The sequence below is a fragment of the Lynx rufus genome, unplaced genomic scaffold (genome assembly GCF_022079265.1).
Source record: "Lynx rufus isolate CCGP_SWC_20201006 ecotype Redwood Valley unplaced genomic scaffold, mLynRuf1.p SCAF_19, whole genome shotgun sequence".
NCBI lineage: Eukaryota > Metazoa > Chordata > Mammalia > Carnivora > Felidae > Lynx > Lynx rufus.
The window spans coordinates 28,763,686-28,776,720 of NW_025814833.1; positions in this window are offsets into that span (position 1 = coordinate 28,763,686).

Here is a 13,035-nt window from a genome sequence, read left to right on the forward strand (position 1 = left end):
CTATTTTTATTTCTTTATTTCTGCCATGTTTAAAAAAAAACCATAGAATTAAGACGGTTTCCATTTGTACTGAACCCACAGCAATTAACGATGTGCTGTCTGAGCAAGATATTGGAGGTGGGGGACCCCGAAAAGAAAAAATATGACCCAAACTAACGGTAACTTCAGTCACTGGCTTCCCCTTTGTGGCTGTCCTCGCGGTGAGCTTCACAGAGAATCACTTCTTACCCAATTCCCAAATATAGGCCTAATCTCGACCAAGAATGGCTCTCACTCCTAAACTATGCCAGTCTAGAAAACAAGTCAAGAATTCACTTGCCCGCATGTTCGTCCGACGTCGCCAAAACCATAAATCGATACCCAACATAAATTACCTGGCTCTTTGGGGTTCAGTTGCTTCATATTCAGCTGACTCGAAGCTTGGGGAGCCCAGGCCAGGGGTGCACATATTCGTACCATAAGCATACGTGGTAGAGTCTGGACTAAGAAAACAATTACACTGACGTGATTTAACCCCAGACAGAACAACCCTCCCAAGCCTAAGTTGGCTCTGCCTCAGTAGGTCTCTCTGGCCCCCCTTCGCCCTCAGCAATTCTAAAAAGGGAACATTAGCCTCTGATGTGGGGGAGATCACATTTTGGGGGGAAAGAAGTGCAGTTATCAGTGGCTTCCTGTTCTGGAATGGCAGAAAAATGGTTGCCTCTTGCATTTAGCTATTCTGAATAGGCATGCGCTTTTGGTTTGAATTGCTTTTTGCACAACGATATTGTTGGTGCTTAAACAGTGAACAACTGAAATATTAATGGCTGAAAAGTAATGTTTAATTAACTTGGTTTTATCAGACACTATGTCCACTGCTATATTTAGCAACTGAACTAATGCAGAAGGCTGCTGCAGAATTAGTCAGCACATCAGCCTGTTAAATATCAAAGAGCAGAGGAGGCCTTTTGTCTCAGCATTGAACCAGAGACTGAAAATGCCTCCAATTTTAGCATTTCCAGAGAAGGATAAAAAGACGTGAAACACAACAATCAGGAAAAATGTCACGCACGGCGTCAGTACACATGGGTCAGCCAAGAAACGTTGGGAGGGTGGCCACAGAAGTAAGAGGTCTGCCCGGAAGCCAGAATTCACATCGGCAGTGAATTCCTTAAAATAATTTACCATTAAAAAAAAAGTCAAGATCCCATCTACATAAGAGGTCCTGGGGAGTAATACAGAGTACTGAGTAGGTGGCAGGGTTTTTTGTGTTTTTGTTTTTGTTTTAGAAAAAAAAAAAATTCACGTGGTCCACTTTAGCATTTAGGGGCTCCTGGGCATCCAATGGGAGGATTTAAGGAATAAAGGAAAAGCTTTTCTTCTCGGGGTGAGTTTTTACTTTTTATAGAAATGCTTTGCTTTTTTTAAAGCTCATTTATTTTGAGACAGAGAGACAGAGACAGAGACAGAGACAGAGTGCAAGTGGGGAAGAGGCAGAGAGAGAGAGAGAGAGGGGAGCCCGATGCGGAGCTCGAACCCACAAACCGCGCGATCATGACCTGAGCCGAAGTCGGACGCTTAACCAGCTGAGCCACCGAGGTGCCCCTCTATGGAAATGCTTCTTATTTTGAGAGTGTATATCCAGGTAGAGGTGAGGGAGGAGGAGGCGGGTGAGGTGAGCACTCCTTCAAGAGATCCTAGCAATCCTAACATATTTGAAAGGTTTATTGGGTTATGAAGGCAAAGTGCACATTTTTTAATAAGCAAAGCATAAAGAGAAAAAAAAAACCCGTGAGCTTTGATTACCTATGATAGTTTCAATTTATTCTGGTGTCCCAAGAATCCGGACCTGTTCCTGGCACATAGTGGGTCTCAATAAAGGTTCATCGAATCAATGAATGAATCGTTTCATGTCAAGATGGTGAAGCAAACATGCAAAATTCTCCCCGTGCTATTTCAAACACACGGGAATGATCCATAACGTCTTTAAAGGTGCATTCAGAAGTACATAAAGAGCAAATGTGAGAGGAAAATCGGCATGGACCAAAACAGAGAAAGAAACTACAGTGGTGAGCCGTGAGCAGTCGGGACTGGGGCTTCAAGTCCATGGGGCAATGGAGCCAACCTTGCTGAGTATGTGCTCTTTCTCCCCGACAGCAAAGGCTGAAGAATTCTGCCTACCCACCAGGATGGGGCCAGTATCTCCTGCCTGCTTTAGGCAACCGCTGAATAGAAAACTCTAACATGGCCCCTACGTCTGGGTTTGTGCCGTGCGGGCATGGGCGTTAGCACTGTGAAATCTTGCAGGAAGAACCCTTGAGCTGAGCTGCCGCTAACTTGAGGGGCCAGACCTGAGGCCACTGAGAAACCACCCTCACAGGGATGGGCATACAAGAAGAAAATCCCCACAGATAATTAGCTCCAAAACCAAATTTATGGGAAGATGGGCACCCTGGCAAGTGGTCAGCAAACCCAGTAACTGAAAAATGAAGACAGAAGGACAATCTAAAGAGGACTTTAAAGCAACCTTGTATTATGTCTTCATAGACTGTATTGTGTTTGCAGGATGCAAGATACTGTATACAGTATGCTACGTTTTGTCTAACAAAAGGGAAATACATATGTACGTATCTGCTAATATCTGCAAAATACATTTTGCAGGAAAGATAAACCAGAAATTAAGAAAAGTGATTCCCTGAAGGAAGTAGATGCAAATGAAATGCAAGAGAGGCTCCTGGGTGGCTCAGTCTGTTAAGTGTCTGCCTCTTGTTTTTGACTCAGGTCATGATCTCACAGATCGTGGGTTCAAGCCCCGCATCGGGCTCTGCATTGCCAGTGAAGAGCCTGCTTGGGATTTTCTCCCTCCTCTCTCTGCCTGTCCCCTGCCTCTCAAAAAATAAATACATAAATACATACATTTTTAAAAAAAAAGAAACAAATGGAATGCAAGAAAGGGCAATGGGACTTTTGGGAGTATGTGTTTGTATGTTTTTCTGTTTTATATTTATATATAAATTGTTATGTATTCCAAAAAAGCTAAAATTCAACACAAACAAATAAATCAGCCTAACTGCACACCACATTGAAAATATAGCTACGCAGCAGAATAAAACACAATTTAGTCCAATAACTTTCTTTTTGTTAGTCCAATAACTTTTTGACACTCTCACTGTCCACGTTCAGTGGGATACGTTATACAAAGTTCAAATATAGCTGTAAAGTAATCTTGGAGATTTTCAGTAAGTTTATTATTGGCAGTATATTGCTGTAACAATTTTGAAGCCATTTTGTGTGTGCCATTAGATGGAGCAAATAATTCAATACATTGTAAATGAGTACATACATTGGGAGTTAGGGTTCTCACTGTGAGTGAAAGTAAACACAAACTGTATTATGGGGAAAGGAAAGGAAGAACCATGTGATGCTGGATTGAACATAGCTACTAGCGTGAACTCATGACTTAAAAATCCATGTCTGTCTACTAAAAGGGGCTGGAAGCAATGACATCCCAGTTGCAATGAGCACACAGCACCGAGATCTTGGATGCTAAGTACCACACACCTCAGGTTGGGTTCCCTGGAAACAATGCTGGGATGGAGTTTGAAGTCCAAGGTATTTACTAGGGATCGGCAATGTATAAAGATGGAGGAGGAAGCAGGATTGAGAAGAGAAAGGAGATTCGGAGCTGAGAAAGCTTCCGTCATCTCAGCAGGGAGCTCTGGAGCTGCATTTTGCCCTAACAGAGTGTCCTGCATCGGGTTGAAAAGCTGGGCCTTCCTACCCCTGTCTCCCTCAGTCATTGGATGTGGGTTGCCCCAGGGAAGGCGTGCACCTAGCTGGGGTGGTTCTGCATCTGAGGCAGACCCAGGAGGAGCTGACAGCTGGGGGCTGCTCACTGACCACACTCCCAGCAGCTGCACCGCACGTCCTTTCCCGAAGGGTGATCTGGACGTCTCCACGTCTACCCCACTACCTCCTTGGAGAACAGACTCATTCTATGTCCAGGGTGAGGAAAGAATGATGTGAAGATATCTACTTATGTCAGAAAGCGAGGAGATGCTCCCTCTATCCACTGAAAGACTATGTACAAAAAAAAAAAAAAGACACAGGAGGCAGCTAGAAGGGGGCCTCACTAGACGTATTTGGGATCATTTGAGCCTCAAAATGAATAAGGATAGGGAGGTATTGTGACACACTGAATAATGATAAATAAAGGGCCCATGAGTCCGTACAGATACTGAAACAAGTTCAAAAACAGTCAGAGAAGGGAGAGCTCTTATTTATAGGAGAGTTCTAGCTCAGAAATGTGGAAGAAAGGACAGAAATAAAAAATCGTCATTTTGTAATCACCACCATAATAAGTGATTCAAGTGAAATTCATCAATGGGTGCTGAAACTATCAAGTGAAAGCATGTTGAGGAATAGGGTGTTCACGCGCATTCTCAAAATATCACTTCACAGATTCCTTACTAATTACAAGGGGGAAAGGAACCCTTACAATGGAGAAGTCTGCTGGAAACCACTGGAACCAAGTGATCAGACCTCACATAACTACGGGACAAGCTGACATCGTGTGCCTTGTGATATGATGCACTAAGAAGGACACATGTTGTATACTTGGCCATATATAATCCAAATTGAAGGACTTTCTAGAAGAATAAGTGATTTGGACTCCTCAAAATGCCAACATCAGGAAAGCAAAAAAAAAAAAAGGCTGGGGAATTATTCTAGATCAAAGCAGACTAAAGAGACACTGCATGCAATGCTTAATTCTCAATTGGATTCTGATTTAAAAACAGCACCTACCTGGTTCAGTAGAGCATGTGACTCTTGATCTCAGGGTTGTAAGTTAGAGCCCCACATTGGATGTAGAGATTACTTAAAAATAAAATCTTTAAGAAAAAAATAAAAACAACTCTAAAGGATATTATTGGGAAAACTGGGGAAATGTGATTATGGATGCAAATTCAATGATTTAATATTAATGTTAAATTTCCCAAGTGTGATTATCATACTGAGGTTATGCAAGCATATGCCCTAGTTTCTAGGAAATGCATATTTATGGGTGAAGTGCCATTTCATCTGCAACTATAACTCTCAAATGGTTCAGATAGAGAAATAGGACGGTATAGATACAGACGTCCATACACAGGTAAAGCAAATGTGGAAAGATATTAACAAAAGATGAATGTAGGTGAAGGGTAGATGGGTTTTCATGATGCCATTCTTGCAGTTTTTCTAGAGGTTTGAAATATTTCAAAATAAAAAGTTGAGGAAAACAAAAATATAAGCAAAAACACATAAATTTTCCAAAGATAAAGAAGGAAAATTAACGCATAAAATGTTAATCGATTATGAGGTAGGTATGTACAATAAGAAATCAATTGAAAAAAAAAAGAAGAAACCAATTGGATACAGAAGAGAAAAACAATACAGCCAAATAAAAAGTCGTTTCTTTGAAAATATCAATAAAATTCACAAGCCTTCTGTGAGACTGACCAACAGGAAAAGAGAGAAAACTCCATTTACTAAAATGAGAAAAGAAACAAGGCACATTACTATTGATTTTATAGAAATTACAAGGAATAAGTGAGTACTGCTAACAAATATATACCAATAAATTAGATAATATAAACGAAATAGAAAAATTCCTAGAAAGATACAAACTACTGAAACTGACTCAAGAAAAAAATAGGAAATCTGAATGGAGCTCTAACAAATAAAAAGACTGAATTAGTAATTTTTAAATTTTGCACAAAGAAAAGCCCAGGACCAGATGGCTTCACTGGTGAATTTGTTCAAACATTTAAAGAAGAATTAATATCAATTCTTCACAAACTCTTCCAAAAAACAGACCAGGAAACTCTCCCTAACTCATCTGTCAGGCCAGTGTACTGATACGGATGCCAAAGCCAAACAGAGACACCACAAGAAAACTATAATCAATACCGCTTATGAATGTAGGTGCAAAAATCCTCAGCATGATATGAGCAAACTGAATCTGGCAACATATAAACATATAAGAAGCATTATGCATCTGGGCAAGTGGGATTGATCCCAGGAATGCAAAGGTGATTTAACAACAGAAAAGCAACATACTACAACATATCAATCGAACTGATGTAGAATATCTATATCAATAGAATAAAGGACACATGGTCATGTCAATACACGCAGAAAAAGCATTTGACAAAATCCAGCATCCCTTCATGACACAAACACTCCAGTGAGTAATAGGATCTGCCTGTACAAAAATCCACAGCTAACCTTAAACTTAATGGTGAAAACCTGAAAGCTTTCCCTCTAGGTTCAGATATAGGACAAGGATGTCCATTCTTACCGCTTTCACTCCACATTGCTCTGGAGGTTCTAGCTAGTGTATCAGGCAAGGAAAAGAAATAAAAGACATCCCGATTAGGAAGAAAGAAGTAAAAGTATCTCTGCTTGTGAATGACAGGATCTTGTAATACTAATAAATGAGGTCAACAAAGTTGCAGGTACAAGATCAATATGTAAAAATCGATTGTAATTCTACACACTAATAATGAACAATCTGCTGTTGAAATTAAGAAAACAATTCCATTTATAACAACATCAAGAGAATAAAGCACCCGGGAATAAGTTTAACCAAAAAAGGTGTAAAACCTATGCTCTGGAAACTGAAAAAAAATTGTTTAAAGAAGGCCTATGAAGCACCTGGGTGGCTCAAGAGTCTGATTCTTGATCTCAGCTCAGGTCTTAATCTCAAGGTCGTGAGTTCAAGCCCCATGTTGGGCTACGTGCCAGGTGTGAAGCTTACTTAAAAAAATAGGAAGAAAGAAAGAAAGAAAGAAAGAAAGAAAGAAAGAAAGAAAAGAAACAGAAAGAATGAAAGAAAGAAAGAGGAAAGAAACAGAGACAGAGAAAGAAAGAATGAAAGAAAGAAGGCCTAAATACACTGAAAGACATCCCAAGTTTATGCATTAGAAGACTTAATTTGTAAGATGACAATATTCCCCAAATTGATCTACAAATTCAATGCAATCCCTATCAAAATCCCAGCTGGCTTTTTTGCAGAAATTGACAAATATCATTAGTCATGGGGGGGGCAGGGAATGCAAAATCTACAATGAAATACCACTTCACACATACCAGCATGATTATCCTAAAAAAGACAGGCAGTAACAAGTGTTGATGAAGATGTAGAGAAATTGGAACCCTTATACATTTCTGTTGGGAGTGTAAAATAGTGCAGCCCCTTTGGAAAACAATTTGGCAGTTCCCCAAAAGCCTAAACATATAGTTAACCATTGGACCCAGCAATTCTGCTCCTAGGTATGTATTTGTTAACTTTAAAAATAAAACTGCCAATTATTTTACCAGCAAACATAGGTGTATTCAGGAACAGCACAGAGTTGCAATTCAGAACAAACAAGTTATGGCAAAACCATAAGCAAGTTAGGAAAACAAAGGACAGATACTCTCTTTAACAGAGAAAGAGCGGCAGTTGGGAGCGCGGTTATAAACAAGAGGTCCCTTGGAGTAAACTGGGAGTTCCAGGTATAGTGGCTTCTCATTGGCTGAGCTGTGACTGTCTCTCATTGGCTGGGCTGTTTCCCGGGAGAAGAGGAAGCCTTCCTTCCTCAGGCTGGGGTAGTAAGGTACTACTATCCATGTGCAGGGTCCTTCTCTTCTTGTTGGGTCTGCAACTGACAATAACAAATGACTCCATTCCAAACAAGGTTTCCATTATTAATTGTCACATATCCAAGAGCGCTGAAACATGTCCATACAAAAAATTATACACACATATTCATAGCAACATTATGCATGATAGCTAAAATGTGGAAACAACTCAAATGTCCTTCAACTGACACATCGACAAACAACATTTCCATACAATGGCCTGTTATTCAGCAATATAAAGGATGAACCTTGAAAATATTATGCTCAGTGAAAGAAGCCAGACAGAAAAGGCCACATATTGTATAATCTCATTTATATGAAACATCCAGAATAGGCAAATTCATGGGGAAAGAAAGTAGATGAATGGTTGCTGGGGCAAGGGCGGGGAGGTGGGGGGGATTGGAAATGGTGGAGAGACTGGCTGCTAGTGGGGTTTCTTTTGGATGATAAATGTCCTGGAATTAGATAGTAGTGATGGTTGCAAAACTCTGTAAATACACTAAAAACCAATGAACTGTACACTTAAGGGTGAATTTTATGGTAGGTGAATTGTTTCTCAATTTAAAAACAAACAGGCATTTGCTAAGGCTACACTGGCCATCTTGTTGCAATATATGAATGTATTAAATCAACATGTTGTACAAAAACAGAACAAAGAACTGGAACGAAAATCACAAACAACAAAAACACCAAAGCTGGGGGTGGGGCGGGGGGGGGAGGGCAGAAATTAGGAGAAGGTTAGAGATACGGATTACATTGGACTAAATGAGATAAATAGAATGTATAACTTCTAAAATGATGATGGTGGGGTAGAAGGAGAGGAATGTATAAAGCCACCCACGATATTGAGTCAGCTAGACAAACAAAAATAAGTTGCAGAATGAAATATACTAATGATACCACTAATGTACATTAATCATAAAATCATAAAACAAAACCAACTCACAATAGTGGCTGACGTAAGAGAGAGAAGGGGGTAGGACTGACATCAGTGGCCAATATTAAATATTTACCTATAATATTTAATTCCTTTGTGTCTCAAAAGAGAGACTTAGAGTAAATATAAACTGTTATCAGCTATTGATTCTGAGTAATGGAAGCAGGAGTGTTCGTTATACTATTCTCTGTATTTTTCTTTTTAAAACTGTCTGAAACTTAAAAATAATACACCGGGAAATATCCTGAATTGGATTTTCAGCCCACTTTTATTGATTTCATGTGTCATCTTGGCCACATGAGATTTTTTAAACACACTTTCCAGGCTGTAAAAAAAAATGATTATCAGTTGTACTTGTGTAAAAATGGGCATGTCAAGGTGTAAGGGTGGGGAAGGAACCTAGTATTTGCTAAATATCTACTGTGTGTCTGACATTGTGCTACGTGCTGTACGTGTGGTGTGTCATTTAATTCCTTCCTCATATTAATCCTGTGATTTAGGTAACGCCAGTCCCAAATTGCAGATGTGGAAACTGGGATGAGGTCAAATAAGTCAAACTAGGTTGCGAATATCAATGGGCATACATGAAGAATTGCCCGGAGTCCCTGGGCACGTTCAGTTGTAAAGAAATCAATTTCTGGACTCGCAACTTCCTAAAATTGATCTCCTGAGAATACCGACTCTGCCAGGTGGATTCTCTTTCTCACCTCCTCTGGCCCAACAGCCTTTCTCCCATTTTACAAAAGAAAGACAATCATGCACCCACCCCCACCCCCACTCCCCTCTGTCACTAATCTGACTTTGGTGCATAGCCCCCCCCCCCCGGGGGCGGGGGGGGGGGAGGCAGAAACCTCTGGATACAAACAATGAGACCAGCCAAAATCAGAGTGTTGGTGTGGAAAAGTGAATGACCCTAATCACCGCTTAACAAGACCTTTTGCAACACAGGTGGTTTCTAATTCTTTGTTTTCAACAAAACTGCCGAAGGCGCTAATGGAATTGTCAGCTAATAAATCATTAAAATTAACTTTTGATGATAGATCGCAATGGGATTTTTCGTACATAACTCAGAAGAAATGCAGAGAATTGTGTGACAATGCTGTGAGAAAAATTTTCATTTCATTCTACCTATTTCCATTGAACAAAGCTTCTTAGCGTTTACATTTTTAAAAAGTAAAAAAAAAAAAGGATCAAAATCAAATTGATACTGGATTCTGTCTCATTCTAGCAATGTTTATCCACAAATGCATGAACTAATTGAAAAACACCTCATTCATCTCTGGAGATACACTTTCAAAGATATTTGTTCCATTGTATATTTAAATTATTTTTCAAATCTTATAAAATATTTATGTTCTTTTGATCAATTGTGCACTAAGGATAATTCTATCCAGAAAACTTTCTATTTTTAGTACATAGAGCTTTATGGTCATAGGAAACTTTAAAAATTAATTTCAACTGCCCTGGCTATATTGGTGAGAATGTAAATTGGTGCAGCCACTATGGAAAACAGAATGAAGGTTCCTCAAAAAAATTAAAAATAGAATTACCTTATGATTCAGTAATTCCACTTGTGGGTATTGAAATGAAAACACTAACTTGAAAAGATATCTGTACCGCCACGTTCATTGCAACATTATTCACAATAGTGAAGACATGGAAACATGGTATAAAATGGAATATATGGAATAAAATGAAATATCATTTGGCTATAAAAAAAAAGGATGAAATCTTGCCATTTGTGGCAACACAGATGGACCTTGAGGGCATTATGCTAAGTGAATAGGACAGAGAAAGACAAATACTGTATGATCTGTTTTACATGCAGAATCTAAACAAACAAAAAACACCCCAAGCCCATAGATACAGAGAACTGATTGGTGGTTGCCAGAGGTGGGGGTGGGGGAGTGGTGGAGATTTTAATTAATGGTCACATTTTTGTTGCTGAGAAGTATGTAGAGTGATCAAAATTAGACTTATAAGCAAAGAACAATACACTGATAAGCATAAAATATATTACATTAGGACAACATTCTGTGGGAGAAGTGGAAAGGAGAAAAAGGGAACGATGTAAAATTTTCAAGATCTTGATCATGTAGTTTTAAAATAGCTGATGGTGGGTATGAAGTGGCTATTGTATTCAGATTCAGTTGGACAAGCTGAAAAAAGTAATGTAACCATTTTATTTTAGGATGTCGATATTTACTATATACTGAAAATAACTTCCTTTGTAACTAAACGTGGGATGAAAATTTTGCGATACCAATTTACAGTATGTGAGGGGATTAACAGGTTTTCAAAATTATTTTAGGGAACATGAAGGCAAAATGTTTTTTTGGGTTTTTTTTTTGTTTTGTTATTTTCCTTTTTACTACAGTCACCAGAAAAAACTTTGAAGACCTCTGAATTTATAACTCGCTCTGGGCCACACAACCATTAGGTGGCCAAGCTCGAACTTGAACCCGTGTCTGCAAGATTCCAAAGCGTGTGGTCCTTTCACCGTACTCGAAGGAGACAAAGGATTCTATGAATGTTGGTCTTAATTTAAGTCCATTCAGTGTAGAAATAATTTATTTGGTTGTTTAATGTGAGCAAGGTGCTGTCCTTGGTGCCACTAGATACACGATAGTGAATTAAGGTATATTACTTAACTCATGGAGCTGAAAAAGTTACAGGAAGAGATAAGCTGTCTTCACAAAATCCTTAATACAAGATTAAATGTAATAAGAGCAACAGATATTTTGAAAAATGTTATGAGGCAAGAGAGAGATTACTTTTAGCTGGGGGAGCTTGAATAGATTCTGGCATCAGATAGATGAGTCTTTGTAAAATGGGTAGACGGGGCGCCTGGGTGGCGCAGTCGGTTAAGCGTCCGACTTCAGCCAGGTCACGATCTCACGGTCCGTGAGTTCGAGCCCCGCGTCAGGCTCTGGGCTGATGGCTCAGAGCCTGGAGCCTGTTTCCGATTCTGTGTCTCCCTCTCTCTCTCTGCCCCTCCCCCGTTCATGCTCTGTCTCTCTCTGTCCCAAAAATAAATAAACGTTGAAAAAAATAAAAAAATAAAATGGGTAGAATTTGGACTAGTGAAGACGTGTTAGTGAGAGAAGGTAGGGAGGATTCATTCATTCGTTCATTCATTCATTCATTCATCCAAGAACCATTAACTACACACATCAATCAAATATAATAAATGAAGCTTTAAAAATGTCCTGGGTGGGGGGTTGCCTCGGTGGCTCACTGGGTGGCTCAGTTGGTTGAGCGGCTGACTTTTGATTTTGGCTTGGGTCATGATCTCACAGTTCATGAGATCGAGCCTTCGGTTGGGCTCTGCGCTAACAGTGTACAGCCTGCTTGGGATTCTCTCTCTCTCTCTCTCTCTCTCTCTCTCTCTCTCTGCCCCTCCCCCACTCACCCTCTGTCTCTCTCTCTCTCTCAAAATAAATAAATAAACATTAAAAAATGTCGTGGTTGGAATAAATAAACTGTAGAACACATTTGGGAGACAGGTGGGGAATTCTGAATCTTGACTAGGTATTTATTGATAGTAAGGAATTTTAGTTCATTGCTTTGAGGTGTGATAATCATGTTGCACTTATGTTAAAAAACAAAGGAAGAAAGTCGGGGAGGCTGGCTGGCTCAGTGAGTGGAGCATGTGAGTCTTGATCTTGGGGTTATAAGTTTGAACCCTACGTTGGATGTAGAGATTACTTAAAAATAAAACCTTAAAAAGAAAAGAAGACAGTCTCTGTCTTTTAGCAATGAATACTAAATTATTTCTGGATGGAATATGATGTGTTGCATTTGCTTTAAAATAGCCCACTGTGTGTGTGCCTTGGAGGGAATAGGTGGGGAATGTAAATGAAACCAAACTGGTTATGTGTTGACGATTGTTAAAGCTGGGTGCTGGGTACATGTAAGTTCATTACACTATTTTCTCTATTTGGTATATGTCTTCATTTTGTCATAATGAAATGATTTTTAAAATTAATATTAATTTAATGCCTACTGTGTTCCAAGAAACTGGAAGTATAAACAGGAAAGATACATTGTCTGCCCTCAAGACGTCTATGATCTGTTGGGGGAAACAGACCCCTTGAAAGCATCAGGACTGTACATGATTCCCTGCTATACTAACAGTATAAATCAATTCTGCCCGACCTCACAGTTTGTGAGATCCCATGTAGGGCTCTGTGCTGACAGTGCAGAGCCTGCTTAGGATTCTCTCTCTCCCTCTCTCTGCCTCTCCCCCACTTGCATGTGCCCCCACTCTCTCAAAATAAATACATAAACATTAAAAAAAAAAGACTGTTCTCTAGGGGTGCCTGGGTGGCTCAGTCAGTTAAGCGTCCGACTTCGGCTCAGGTCATGATCTCACAGTCCGTGAGTTCGAGCCCCAGGTTGGGCTCTGTGCTGACGGCTCGGAGCCTGGAGCCTGCTTTGGATTCTGTGTCTCC